The sequence below is a fragment of the Urocitellus parryii genome, chromosome 5, assembly GCF_045843805.1.
Source record: "Urocitellus parryii isolate mUroPar1 chromosome 5, mUroPar1.hap1, whole genome shotgun sequence".
NCBI classification, from domain to species: domain Eukaryota; kingdom Metazoa; phylum Chordata; class Mammalia; order Rodentia; family Sciuridae; genus Urocitellus; species Urocitellus parryii.
The window spans coordinates 74123747-74140211 of NC_135535.1; positions in this window are offsets into that span (position 1 = coordinate 74123747).

A 16465-nucleotide genomic window follows, 5' to 3' on the forward strand; every position below is an offset into this window, starting at 1 on the left:
ACAAAAGAAGCTATGATAAATGATGGAAATATTCCTGCAACTAGTAGGGAACAGGATGGGTTATTTAATAGATAGAATCTGGGACAGTAGGTGGTCCACTTCACAATAATTCTGCCTTCAAATTACTTATAAGTTTAATAAAGAAAAATGTTTCAAAGCACAAAACTTCAGACTTCTAAGGAAAAAGAAATAGAAATGCATTCATGACCTCAGAATGGAAAAGAATTTCCGTAAAAATTACACAATTAAAAAGTTTATAATTTTTGCTGTATTTACAAAAATAAAAATGACTTCTGTTCATCAAGACACCAGAAACAAATCTATTTGCAATTCATATAACTGACAAATCATAGTACCAAGAGTATATTAAAAGAGGTCATGCTGAGCAATAAAAGACAAAAAAAAAAAAAGAAAAGAGGAAAAAAGGCAGAGACCTTGACTTCTTAAAGAGGATGAAAGCTGCAAAGTTGATAAATGTATAAAAATGTGCATAAAACTGATAAATGTATAAAAAATGTAAAAAAAGATCCTTAATCTCAGTAGTTAATTAGAGTAATGAAAAATAAAACCATAATAAATATCACTAAAAACCTACCCATTAATATTTTAAGATTTTGAAATGCCAAGTAATGATAAGATGGAGCAAAGAATCACTTTTAGCTATGTAAATTGTCACCTTCATTTTAGAAACAAATTTTTCCAAAACCTAGTAAAGTTGAAGACGTGTATGTCCTATGCCCTGGCAATACCACTTTTAAGTATAAATCCTAGCATAGCAACTCTGAAAACCTGAGAGTTTTTAAAATTCTCACATAAAGCTCATTTCGAATTTTTTTTAAAACAATTAAACATGCTTGTACTATATCACTCCATTCCTGGGAATTTATCCCACAGAAATACAAATTACCAGAGCAGCTTCATATGTAGAGTATGTAGAAAAATCCTCCTTTATTTGTAGTTTCATTTCCCACAGTTTCAATGACCTATGGTCAAATGTGGCACAAAAATACAAAATGGTAAATTTCAGAACTACACAATTTGTAAGTTTTGTCACTATTTTGAATAGTGTGATAAAAATCTCACACCCTTCCTTTCCTTTCTGCCTGGGATGCAAAATCAACTCTGTGCATCATATCCATGCTCTATCCCCTACTCACCTGTTATTTGCCTTCGATGATCTGAGTTTCAGATAACTGTCCTGAGTTCAGTACTACCTGAAAATTTTAACTTTAATATGTAGTAGAAGCAAAGATAGATTATCACATTTTATGTTTTAATTTGAAAAATTTTCTAATAAACCAATGTAGAGTTTGTATCATATTTAAAAATATACATTATTAAAAGCTTAACCCAGAAAAAGTATCAAATTGTTCAAAAGGATTATAACTATTCTTTGGACCATGAAACTAAGTTATCTAAATTATATCTTTCTTCACGCATAGTATTTTACTACTTATAATAAGTAATTCAACAGTCACAAAATGATCAGGAATATATATTAGTGATAATCTTTTCAATTCAAGTATAAAAAAGTTTAAATAGTTCTTGTATTTTGTAGCACATTTCAGAGTTAATTTTTAAGTGACCATTTTGTGTTTCCTACCAAATGTCTCCTTGTCATGATTATATCATATTTCACTTTCTGATTGCAGTCTATTTATTGCATTACCAAATAAAAAGGTAGCAGAACAGAATGGAGAGCAGCATGGGGTTGGCCTGACTCCTACACAGGCTACCTACAATGCTATGGTTTGGAGCAATGACTTTGTCTCTTACCCTTGGTTTATACACCTGTTGAAAAAGGAAGTATTAGTACCAGACTCACATGGTCACTGTGAAGATGCAATAAGACAACACCTGTAAAATGCTAAAATGCTTAGGGCATATAACAACTACTATCTTTATAATTAGTATCATTATTAGTATTTCTCAAAGACCAGTTGAATATCAGATGAATTTCACTAAGCCCTCTAAAGACATTTATATATATATATAATTAAGAATTCCCCAGGTAGAATTAAAGTAGCATTTCTGTGATTTGTATGGATACCTTTATTTGAGTCCACACTACTTCATTTGAAGGTATTCAATTGTTACCCTTGATACAGCTACAAATAACAATATTTGAAATTTAGTAAATGACTATGATTTTCAATCACACTAGATCCCATAAGATCAAGCTCTAGTCCTGATAGATAAAATATGTGTGAAACCATTTTCAATTTATTTGGCATTTTTAGATCATTTTTTCATACTATAGAATTAAAAATTATACTAGATCATTTCTGAGGCAACTTCAAAGAAATAAGCCCAAATAAATTAAAAGTAGTCTTTATAACATTCTGCCCCCAAACACATTCCCATCTCATTCATTGATTAATAAAGAACTGATATAAATTCATATTGTAAATAAATACGTTTTATGTACAGAAAACCATGCATTAGATCATTTTTGTGTGCGTATTAGTTTTTTCCTCCTCATGGTTGCCATAAAAAATGTCTGAAATTCTGAAATTTCTCTGTTAAAACGCCACCACCAACCACAATATCCAGCCAAAAGAATAATAACAGATGAGCATTCAAATTATTTTAGAATGATGCAAATTGGTTTGACTCGCTCTATTAACGCAATCATTTTGAGCCAAACTTATTTTACTCCATTTTGTCAATGTGAAAATGCAAAATATAGCCTTATATGAAACATTTAAATCTCTCTCCTCCTTGATTGGTGATTACATCAGAGAATGGAATAATCATTCACTCAGTTGATCAGGTGCAGAGATTATTATTATCTTTTTTTCTCCATTGACATCCAATTTATTAGAGAGTCCTTTAAACTATAGCTTTGGAATATTTTAAACCCAACCCATATCCTCTACTATCAACCTATCCTGGTCCCCCAAGTGATCTCCCTGAAGTCCACTCTGTAAAAGTTCCAGAGTCACCTTCCATATTTCTCCTCTCCCTAACATCATACAATAAATGTTCACTGCCACCAAGCATCCTGTAATGGCTTAAGACTCAGTCTATCTCAGCACTCACCTACTCCCTGAACACAGTGCATACCACACTAGCTTATTTTTTTTTTCCCTATGATAGATGCAAGCCCTTCCTTAGGGAATTTGAACTAGTCATGGAACTGACTCCCAGCAGTTGGTTTTCTGATGGTTTTCTGGCCTGTCAAGATCCTCTCTTCCAAGTGAGGTGGGCAAAGACTTCAAGTGTGCTACAGTGGGAAATTGTTCCTCTACTCTACTCACTCACTTATATCTTTAGCTGCTTGTTTGCTAGTTCTAGATAATGCAACATGAAAATATCCATAAACTGAAACTGTCGAAGTTCTCATTAGGCTTTCAACTCAGACCACCCTTCATGATATTGCCATGCTTAATTAAAATCTTAATTGAATGTGAGGGTGTGTACATATGTTTGTAGTCTGCATAACTCCATAATAAGCATCTTTTTTTTTTGCAGGGGTGGCTACCAGGGACTGAACTCAGGGGCACTTAACCATTGAGACACATCCCTAGCCCTATTTTATATTTTATTAAGAGACAGGGTCTCACTGAATTGCTTAGTGTTTTGCTGTTGCTGACTGGCTTTGAGATCCTCCTACCTCAGCCTCCAGAGCTCCTGGGATTACAGGCATGCACCACGTACTTGGCAAAAATGAGCATCTTTATATCAGCAACAGTATCTCTTAAATGTCTGTCATTCCTTTTTCCACACCATCCCTACCACACCATGTATCAAAATAGAAAATCAATACATATTGATTTAAATTTGATTTATTGGTCCCCTTCCCCCCAAAATGATGCCTAGTATTGCCATAAATATTAGGCTTAAAAATAAACATAATTGGACCAGTGAGTGAATGCCCTACATCAAGAAACAGAAGGTGAAAAAAATATATTTGAATTATATTCCAAGCCTCCTTAGACTACAAATTAAAGTAAATATTATCTTATTTTTTGCTCTAAGAATTGAAAAAGAGATCCCCAGTACAATGACATTTTTCACAAAGTATAATGTCTTTTGTTAAAATAAATAGATTCTATTATGCCATGTTTAGTTTCTTCTTTCTACATCTCAGTAATTTTATATTCCTTTTGTTGCCTTCTTTCTTAAACAATGCCAGGAATATGTACATTTTACATGAGAAAAATAATCATTGTCTTCAAAGTATGCTTTTTGTATTTGCAACTCAAAACAATTTTCTTTTCAGTCCAATATCTTTATTTAGGACACAATAATTAGAATTGATTATGGATAATATTTTTTGAGCCTGCAAACTATAACAGTAATATGATTTTCAATAGATTTGGCATAATAATAAGCATTATTTATCAATTAGCTACATGTACAATGTATACACAATATGTGCACTATAAACTATTGATTAAAATAATGTATGTATATGCAAAAGTAATTCAGAAGTAGATTTAGTATCCTGTTATACTGATTGTTTTTAACATTTGAATATATTAAGATCAAATCTTATGGACTATCTCTTATTATTGTATTATTTTACATTTTAAAAAACAAAAAATCTAAAATGATGAATTCATATTCATCAATGCAGTATTTTATTCACATTAATAAAAATTTGATCAGACTTTCTTTTTCATTTTTCACACAAATATTGAGCATATATTTGGGTCCAGCTGGTATCGGTATCGCTAAGAATTGAAATAGGAGACTTTACTGTCTAAGGAACAGCAGCTGTAACAATTTGTATAAAATCTAGCAGTTGTAATTGGAAGATACTCAAAATAAGGGCTGACCTCTGCATAGCGTCTTTCTCAGCTCTTCATTCCACAAACATCATTGGTGCCCTTTGCTTCAACTTATTGGAAGACTTAGTATCTCAAATATTTTGGAAATAAATCTAAAATTAATAATGATAATGCAATATTAAAATTCTCTATTAAAAAATAACTAAATGCAAGATCTACAATTTCAACAGATCTGTGAGGTGGGTAGTATTTTATTCATTGGACAAATTTTTTAAAGCATCTAATGCTTTAAAGAATCACAACTACTTGTGAAAGAAAACATAGCTAGCCTCTGTCCATGTGGAATTTATGATCTACTGAAATAAATGAGGAAATGACCAGGACAGTTGTTTGTGCTGCATGGAAGGAGGTGCCACTAGAGATCCATGGCAGCACAGAGAGGAACTTGTGAAGCAGGAGTAGAGGAGCAGAGTGTACTTTTTAAGGAAGTGATAGTTCCAAGAAGTTGAAGCAAAGTGCACGCTGTGGTATCTCTGTGGAATGAAGAGCTGACAAAGATGTTATGCAGTGGTCAGCTCTTCTTTTGAGCATCTTCAAATTACACTTTCTGTAGATTTTATAGAAATTGTTATAGCTGTTGTTCCTTAAAGAGTTAAGTTTCTTATTTCAATTCTTAGCCATACAGGTATCAACTGAACCCAAAACTCTGCTCACATTTCCCATAGTATTGTCCAACTGTACAGTAATTCCCAACATATGGGATATGGCCCACAAGAACTACAAGTCAATGTGAATATTAAGTTTTACTCTAGATACAGCAATCTGTATACGGGGTAAAAGCGGGAGTTCATAATCCACTTGAATCAAACCGTGTAATATGATGTATTAAGAACTATGTAATGTTATGAACGACCAATAAAAAAAAAAAGTTTTACTCTAGTAATAACAAATAAAACCAAAACACAAAGCATTTTTTTTTTTTGTTCTTCAGGTTGCTAAAGACTTTTGTGTTGCTGTTTCTTTCTTTCTAGTGTACTCACTTCTCATCAAAACATGATGGTTTTATGTTCAATTCTGTGAAACTTGTGGGGATACTGACCAGTGCAATAAACTAATCTGTGCTCTTGGGATAGCAGATCATGAAGGCTTCCACTGCTACTACTTCCAGTTAGTATCTTAAGATTTGAATAAGGGTATTCAAGTGAAAACTACTTAACTAAGAGCAATGGCCCAATAAATGTGACATTGATATATGTTGGAAGAGCCCTGAAACTCAGGCTGCTGAGACAGAAGGATTTTAATTTTGAGGCCAGCCTCAGCAACTTAGCAAGACCCTCAGTAACAAGTGAGACTCTGTTACTAAATAAAAAACAAAAAGGACTGGGGATATAGCTCAGTAGCAAAGTGCTCTTGGGTTCAATTTCTAGGGAAACAACAACAAAATATGAAGATATTAGTAAGCATCTAAGTCTAAAACTGAAACTCTATTAGGTAAAAAATGTCCTCTTGCCCTGCCATAGCTGGTAAACCTTTGCAGGGCTTTATGGCTGAACTTACATGGGTAGATCTGTTAGTACTTAGAACAGTGCTTTACATAATAATACCTGAAGGATAGATTAATAGGTTCAATTAAAAACATCTAAGAACATAATTCAGTCTAGATACATTACTTTACGATTCACTTGTTCAATAAATATATTTTGATTGCTCACTGATAATGCTAAACACCCACTCTGACCCAAATGTTCCAAAAATTAATTTACTTAATCCTGATAGCAAATGGATAAGAAAATAGGTATTTCTTAGAAGGCTGTAATAAATAAACAAAATTTCATCTAGTGGTTTCTAAAACTTTTACCCATTAAAAGTACATGAATATACTTATGTTCATAATTTAACATACCTGACTTTGGTATAAATTAAAAATTAACTTACCTGACATAATTACATATTTCATATCATATAGCCCTCATATTCTCTAAGCTTTCACTAACACAAGATTCACATTCTTTCTGAAATATGCCTTGAAATGTTTTAAAAATTGAATTTAAATTACCAACTTTTAAAAATAAGTCACTTTTTAAAATTGATTTTATTTTATAAATACATGGCAGAAGAATGTATTACAATACTTATTATACATGTATGGCACAATTTTTCATATCTCGTTTGCATATAAAGTATGTTCACACCAATTCATGTCTTCATACATGTACTGGATAATGATGTCCATCACATTCTTCCATCATTGCTAACCCCTGCCCCTTCCCTTTCTTTCCCTTCCCACCCCTCTGCCCTATCTAGAGTTCCTCTATTCCTCCCATGCTCCTCCTCCCTACCACACTATGAGTCAGACTCCTTATATTAGAGAAAACATCTGGCATTTGTTTTTTGAGGGTTGGTTAACTTCACTTAGAATTATCATCTCCAACTCCATTTATTTACCTGTAAATGCCATGATTTTATTATCTTTTATTGGTGAGTAATATTCCATTGTGTATATATACCACATTTTTAAATACATTTATCTACTGAAGGGCATCTAGGTTGGCTCCACAGTTTAGCTATTGTGAATTGTGCTGCTATAAACATTGATGTGTTTGTGTCCCTGTAGTATGCTGTAAAACAAGTCACTTTTGACAATTTTCACACTCTCTGGCCTTCCTTAAGTTGATGAATTAAAATAACAGATTTCCAAACACTGGGATAAAGAAAAGTTAGCATTCAAATGACCACCTAGCTCTAATACATAAAATCTTCCATGGGGATAATTAGTTGTGTTTATGGTGGTCAAGATTTTATTCATTGAGAAAAAAGAACTTCATTAGAAATAAAAACAAGGGCTGGGGATGTGGCTCAAGTGGTAGCGCGCTTGCCTGGTATGCGTGCTGCCCGGGTTCGATCCTCAGCACCACATACCAACAAAGATGTTGTGTCCACCGAGAACTAAAAAATAAATATTAAAAATTCTCTCTCTCTCTCTCTCCTCTCTCACTCTTTAAAAAAATAAATAAATAAAAAAAAATAAAGGACAGCAGAAAGGACTTCTCCCTGGAGGAAGAAGGGGACCCAAATTGGAAGGGGGAGGTCTTCCCTTAAAAAAAAAAAAAGAAAAAGAAATAAAAACAAGCATAAGAAAGGAGGAAGGAAAGAAGGAAGGAAGGAAGGAAGGAAGGATGAATAGAAAGCATCATTTTAAGAAAAAATAGAATCTACAGATTTTAATAAATTGTGGCTTTTGGTTAATGACCTTTTAATTTCTCAAAACAAGTAATTTTCTCAGTAGTAAAGCCAAAGCCACAGATTACAATAGGTCTCAAGAGCAGTGTCAAAAGCTAAGTCATAATTCATGGTGTTTCCATTAACACTAAGGCAAACATAAAGTTACCATCAAAGACACTTCCAAAATAATGATGTAGATAAGTAAACAAATAAGCAATTAAACCCAGAAAGTCCACCTCTATTCTGCTTTCCCTATGTGTAAAGAAAACATTATGGTTTCATTTTTGTGTTATTAAATATTTAACAAAATAAAGAAAAAATATAAATTAGAAGAACAGTAATTCCAGAAAGCTGATTTTAAACACTAGGTATCTTCTAACTATTGATCCTTAAAAACAAACAAAAACAAAAACACAACCTTGAATTAATCAAGTCTATGGTCACCAATTTTTTTCAAAAGCAGGGGCTCACTTTATGTCTGTGTCACATTCTGGAGATTCTCACAATATTTCAAATGTTTTCACTATTATTAGATCTGTTTTGATGATATAATATTATATATATATATATATATATATATATATATATATATATATTTATTTTTCTAATCAAGTTTAACCAGAGAAACTCATTTATATTTTATAGAGTAATTATCATAAGATGCATAGAGCTGCTATGCATTATATGTACTTAAAGTGTGTATATATATATATATGTATAAATATATATATATATATATATATAAATATATATAAAGATATATATATATATACTTAAAGTATATAGAATTTAAATTACCAGTATACTTAATATATATACTTAAAGTATATAGAATTCATAACTGGCAAGAAACGAACTCGATTCATTCAGGAATTACTGAAACTTAACTTGATTTAATCATTGTACATTTGACTATAGTGCAATAATTTTCAGTCTGGAAATTGAGATCTAAATTCCTCTGTCTTTGGCAGCTTTAAACACTGCCTTTCTTTGTAATCATCTAGAATTTTGAATACACACATACACAGAAATACTATTTATATGTGTATAAATGCATCATATAAGTGCGATATGTATATATTTTAACTTAGATTCTGATTATTTTCATATTTGTCTCTGATACAGACTTGTTCTATTACACTTTTATTGTACTTCAAATGTACTGCAATTTTTTTTAATAAATTGAAGGTCTGTGGCAACTTTGCATTAATCAAGTCTATGGTCACCAATTTTTTTTTTTCCAAAAGCAGGGGCTCACTCCATGTCTCTGTATCACATTTTGGAGATTCTCACAATATTTCAAATGTTTTTACTATATTTATTTTGGTGATATATGATCAGTTACCTTCAATGTTGTTCTTATAATTGTCTTGGGGAACCACAAACCACACCAATAGAAGATGGCAGACAATCAATAAATGTGTGTGTTCTGAGTACTCCATTGACAGGCCATTCCTTTATTTCACCATCTCCTTGGGCCTCCCTGTTCTCTAAAATAGAACAATACTGAAAATAGGTCAGTTCCTAACCCTATAATGGCCTCTAAGTGGTCAAGTCAAAGGAAGGGTTGCAGGTCTCACTCTGAATCAAAAGCTAGAAATAATCAAGCTTAGTGAAGAAGGCCTATCAAAAGCCAAGACAGGCTGGAAGGTAGACCTCTTGAATCCAAGAGTTACCCATGCTGTGAATACAAAGGAAAAATTCCTGAAGGAATTAAAAGTGCTACTTTAATTTTTAGTGAACAGTCAAGTGACAAGAATATGAAACAGCCACATTGCTGACATGGAGAAAGTGTAGATAGAGCAAACCAGCCACACATTCTCTTATATTGAAGCTAAATCCCATGTCTATGGGAGGTGAAGAAGCTGCAGAAAAATGTCTGGAGCCAGTAGAAGTTCGCTTATGAGATTTAAGGAGAGACAACATTTCCACAACCTGGAAGTGCAAGGTGAAGGGCAAGTGCGGATGTAGAAACTACAGAAACTCAACCAGCCAGCTAAGATCACTGATGAAGATGGTCAACACAGGCTTTGGTGCAGATGAAATAACCTCATATTCAAAGCAGATGCCATCTGATCCTTTTATAGCTAGAGATAGAAAGTCAATATCTGATTTCAAAGGGCAGACTGATTCTCTTGTCAGAAAGTAGCAGAGTGGGAGACTTTAAATGGAAGCTAATGTTCATTTAGCATTCTGAATATCCTAAGGCCCTTAAGAATTCCACCAAATCTTCTCAGCCTGTGCTCTATAAATGAGAGAACAAAGCCTGGATGTTAGCACATCTGTTTACAGCATGGTTTGCTGAATATTTTAAGCCCACTGTTGAGATCTACTGCTCAGAAAAAAAGATTCCTTTCAAAATAGTATTGCTCATTTACAACACACCTGGTCTCCCAAGAGCTCTGATGGAAATGTACAATGAGATTAATGTTGTCTTCATTCCTGCTAACCCATCTATTCTACAGCCTTTGGATCAAGGAGCAATTCAGATTTTCGAGACTTATTTAGGAAATACATTGTGTAAGGCTACCGTGCCATAAATAGGACTCTAGAATTCTGATGAGTCTGAGCCAAGTAAACTGAATGTGTTCTAGAAAGCCTCCACCTTTTACATCCCATCTAAAACATTTGTGATTTATGGAAAGTCAAAATGTCAGCATGAATAAGAGTTTAGAAAGGGCTGATTCCAACCTACATGGATACCTTTCAGGAATTTAAGACCTCAGTAGGAAAAGAACTGCAGACATGGTTAAAGTAGCTGGGGCACTAAAAAAATTAGAAGTGGAGCCCCAATGATGTAACTGAAATGCTGCAACATTGTAGTAAAACTTGAATGTATGATGAGTTGCTTCTTCTGAATGAAAAGATGAAGTGGTTTCTTGAGATGGAATTTTCTCCTGGTGAAGATGCTATGGACATTGATGACACGACAACAAAGGATTGAGAATATTACATGAACTGAGTTAATAAAGCAGGAGCAGGATTTGAAAAGATTGCTTCCAATTCTGAAAGTATTTACTCTGGGTAAAATGCTACCAAACAATGTATTGTTTGATAATGAAATATTTAATGAAAGGGAGAAGCAATTAATGGGCCAACTTTCATTGATGTCTTATTTTAAGAAATCCTACAACCACCCCTAACTTCAACAACAACTACCTTGATCAGTCAGCAGCCATGAACATCAAAGAAAAACCCTCCACCAGGAAAACGATTATGACTCTCTGAACACTCAGGTGACTGTTAATATTTTCCAGCAATGAAGTACTTTTTAACTAAGACATATATACTGTCATTTTAGAAATAATGCTATTGCACCCTTCATACACTACAGTACAGTTGCAAACAGAACTTTTATTTGCACTGGAAAACCAAAAAATTCATGGGACTTGGTGTAATATTTACTTTATTGCAGCGATCTGGAATGGAAAGCACACTATCTCTGAGGTATGCCTGCACTCCTTGTCTTTGTTTTCTAAGAGCCTCCACAGTTTTAAGCATATCATCTGTGCTGAATATTTGTTGAATAAAAACCTTAATTAATGAATGGAGCAGAAAGCCAGCACTGTGTTTTGACAGTGCCAGGATATGAAAGAAGGCTTTGGTAAAATAGCAGGTTCATATTGATCTTAAGAAGATAAAATGTTTTAATAACTGGCAGAGACTTACAAGCACTTGCCAAGTATCCTTTTGCTTTTCTATTCTGCATTCACATGGCTGGAGCCTAGGACTGGTTCTAGCCAATGGAATGTAGTCAGAAATTCTCCAGCTCTCTCTTCTCCCAATACCGTGGCCTTGGAGGCTCTAAGTTCTAAATGCCAAAGCCACAGATTTTATGTCAGTAAGAAATTAACTTATGTTGAAACAAATATCTGGATTATTTGTTAGTAGAGCAGAGCTTAGCATATCTAACATAGAAATTTGTACCTTGGAGAGGGATATTGCTACAAAATTAAAACATTCTAAAGTGTGAGAAAGATATATAGTGCTCTGCTTGTGGGCAGTAGGGAAGTCAATAACAGACTCTGGAAAGACTTTGATTCATGGTATGCAGTGGCAAAATCTTGGTAAAGATGCCTCCTACATACTCCAGGGAAGTGGGCTACTTGTTCACTGAGCTAGTACTTCAGGGGATCATTTACAAAGTCTTGTTGTGAGTGCCATCTTTACTGCTTATATGTGGTTATGTTTTATGAAAACAAATGAGCTTAGGAAGAAACTGGCAAATTTGCAAAAGAAATTAAAACAATAAAGTCCAGAAATGTGTGGCCTCAGGGTTGATAAAGACAATTTTTTCTATTTAAGGATCTGGACAAAATAAATAAATATAACAGGTTTTGAGTGAGAAAGACCCTGCAAAATCTCTCAGTTAATTAAAATAAAAGGGTGAAAGTTTGATTAAAGACGTAGTCTTCTCTTCAGTAGTTCCAGATATTTTAAGGGCAGCTGCCATGAGTTGCGAGACAAAGCAGGTGCCCTGAAAAGGAAAATAAATAAAGCAAATACCAAACCATGTGTAAAAAAGATTATTGAATAGTGCTGAACTATTGAAAATTGAAACCAAACTTTCCATAAAGTATAAACTTATATATGACCCAAAAAGGAACATGATCCCAAAGGATGTACTCAGGATGGTGGAAGAGGGAAGAATCAGAGGCCAGAGAGGAAAATAAGCATAAAATTTCCTTCTGAAGAACAGAGCATGAGTCTTAGCAGGGGTCTTCTCCATGGTCCAGACAGCACAACTTGACAAATTGCTGCCCTAGAGGAAAACAGCATGTCTGTAGGCAAGGATAATTGCTTGTTATCCAGTCTTCCATTTTCTAAACAGCAAATGTTATCCATTTTCTTCCCCCTGACCCCTGACTCTGTTAGGTGTATTGATGGATGCAGATGGTGTATGTATGTTGGTGGGAAGTGTCTTTTGGTTTGTACATTGTTAGACCAAGAAGATGTAGTTACTGACTAAGAGTTCCTGGAAATTGAACTGCATAAAATTTGTGGTTGTGGTGTAATTTGGGGTTGGTCTCTTCAAAGAATAGAATGACATTTTCGTGGACATGGAAAAGGAAGCAAAGGGACAGATGGTAACTGTAAATGTTGATGGTGGCAGAGAATACTGGTGATCAGCAAATAACACTGTGTTTCTCCACATTTCCCAGCCTATCTTTAGGGTAGGTGTGGGTCACCTTTCTGAATTCTGGCATTTGTGAGTAGGGAAGAGTGATGTATGCAATATCTATGTGAAGCAGAGAGCCCACAGAATGGGAGAAAATCTTTACCACATACACATCAGAGAAAGAATTAGTCTCCAGGATATAAAAAGAACTCAAAAATCTCAACACAAAAAAAATAACCCAATCAAGAAATGAGCTAAGGAACTAAACAGACACTTCATTGAAGAAGAAATACGATCAATCAACAAACATGAAACAATGTTCAACATCTCTAGCAATTAGAGAAATACAAATCAAAACTACTCAAGATTTTATCTCACTTCAGTCAGAATGGCAATTATCAAGAATACAAGCAATGATAAATGTTGGCAAGGATGTAGGGAAAAATGTACACTCATACATTGCTGATGGGACTGCAAATTAATGCCAACATTATGGAAAGTCTTATGGAAATTCCTTAGAAAACTTAGAATGGAACAACCATTTGACCCAGCTATCCCACTCCTTGGCTTATACCCAAAGGACTTAAAATCAGTATACTACAGTGACACAGTCACATCGATGTTTATAGCAGCTCAACTCACAATAGTTAAACTATGGAACAAACCTAGGTATCCTTCAACAGATGAATGGATAAAGAAAACATGCTATATATAAATAATACAATATTACTCAGCCTTAAAGAATGAAATTATGGCATTTTCAGGTAGATGGATGGAAATTAAGAATAGCATGCTAAGCAAAATAAGCCAATCCCCAAAACCCAATGGCTGATTTTTTTCTCTGAGATGTGATGCTAATGCACAATAAATGGGGGGCAGGGGTAGCTAGGGAAGAATAGAGCTACTTTTGATTAGGCAGAAAGAAGTGAAGGTAGGGGAAGGGTATGGAGGTAGGAAGGATAATAGAATGAATTGGACATGATTACCCTATGTGCATATATGAATACATGACTGGTGTTATTCTGCATCATGTACAACCAGAAGAATGAGAAGTTATACTCTTATTTATGTATGAAGTGTTCCATAATAAGAACAAAATAAAAAATTCCTAACTAAAATATTCTTAACCAAAACCAACTCAATAGTACATTTTTAGGCAAATCAATAACTAAACAAATTATATAATAATAACAATAATCAAACACCAATATTTAAATCCTCTAAGTAGAAGGATCAGTATCGAGATTTGCTATATCACCATATAAAATGTCCAATTACTTAAAAAAGGATAGGAAAAGAAGCAGAAAATTGTAACCCATGGAGTAAAGTTTTTAATGAAGTGCTAGTAAAATAAATACAGCAATACATAAGAAGGATTATATATTATAATCCAGTAGGATTTTTCACAGAAATTCAAGGTTTGTTTAAAATCCAAAAAAAATGAATCAATTATTAGTAGAAATAATAACAAAAATCTGGGAGTCAAGATGACAGGTTAGGGGCACCTAGTACTTGCCTGCTTCTCCAAGAGATAGAATCAAAACAACAGAAGTATAGTTGTTAACTGATGTGGGTGACTGTGGGAGACTCCTGCAATTCAAGTTGATGGACAAAGACTTGGAGAATTGCAATTGCAAGGCTTTGGATAGTGGAAAAGAGATTGAAACAGAGGTCCCTTACAATGATCACAGAGCATGACAGAGGGAGGGAGAGCATCACCTTGATGAAACCAGAGGTTAATGAGGGAAAGTCCCAGTGAGCTCCATTTACCCAAGATTTGGTAGTCTGCGGGTGTACAGACTAAACAGATAACAGATCTAGAACCTACACAGTGAACTGGCTCTGAAGAATTTTTCTGCTCTTAATAGCATATTTTCACGATACTGTAACTGGGAGCCATTTGGAGAAAGGTCCTATTATCTGAGCTTACAACTCTGAAAATCAAAGGCCTCTGCATTTTTCTGCTTTGTGTGGACTGTGCAGCAATATCATTGCCCTGGTTGAATAAGTGGCTTCCTCTTAAGTCAGTTTGGCCTGGGGGACAGAATGTGACACAGGCCAGCTGAGAATTCTATAAAGCAGGGAACCTAACTGTGACATGGAGTCCACCCTTCAAAACTGGCCATTCAGAAAGGCCAGCTATTGGAGTCCAGAGGAGTGAACAATCATATGCAACTCCTTGTGAGAAATAAGCCTAGAAACACCAGATTTGTGGGTAGCAAATTGTGTGGATCCATTCAACACTCTCCCCAGCAAAGACCTGTATAATTCTATAATCTCTACAGTCTTTCTCTGCTCTCATCCTCATCTGGAGACAAACCACAGAGCCGCAGGTACCCTTACCCTCAGAGTGTACAGCAGTAAAAAATGTTCTGGAGAGATTCTTTGCCAAATGAGCCCCACATTCCACACTAAATCATTAACACACTGCAGCATTGCCATCTATCCATCCTTGGAGTGTGCAGCCAAGAGAGCTTCAGAAAGAATCATTACGTGGGAGCTCTGCATCCTGCCCTAGCTCATTCCACCATGCAAGGCAGCCGAGCCGTGTTCCAACAAACTAAGACCCTTAAATTAGGAAGTTTCATGATAAAGTGACAGTAGATAAATAAGTTAATCATATGATGCCATATTGGTATACCCTTTTCTCCTGTAATAGACAGAATGGTTAGAAGTTCTCAAAATTCTTCTCTTCTACCCTTGGCATACATTTTCTGTATCATTTTCCCCCTAAGTGTGGGTGGGGACTGTGAATATGATGGGACATCATGCCAATCAATAGGTTATATAATAGAAGAGTGGTGAAAAGATACTGAAAAATCTAACTGAAGTCTCAAATAGATGATTCTGAGTTTATCCAAAAAGAAGTTAGTCCTCAAAAGAAGGCTAGGGCTCAGTGATAGAGTGCATATGCATGTTTAGCATGGGCATGTTAGGGTTTATTCCCTAACATGGCTTTTAAAAAAAGGGGAAAGAAGAAAAATAATATAAGATTTTGGAATTTTCCTAAAGAGAAAGTCTCCTGCTGGCCTTAGAGTAAGCTATCACCTTGACAGAAGAGATTTGAGAGGGGCAAGGAATGGTGAATAGCTTCCAAGAGCTGACAATGAGGATCAAAACCATGAGGACCTTATATTTAACAACAACAGGAATTCTACGTAAGACTGGAAGAGAATCCCCAAATCCAGGAAGGAACATGACCCAGCTGAGCTTGATATCAAACTTGTAAGACTCTGTAATAGGGATTTAGTTAAGCTGCTCCTATGTTCCTGAGACACAGAAATTGAGATCGCAAAGCATGCTTCAAGTCACTAAATTTTTTTTTAGTGCCACTTGTGCCATTTCATAAGCAGAATAGGAAAGTAATATCCCCACGGCCAAAAACAGG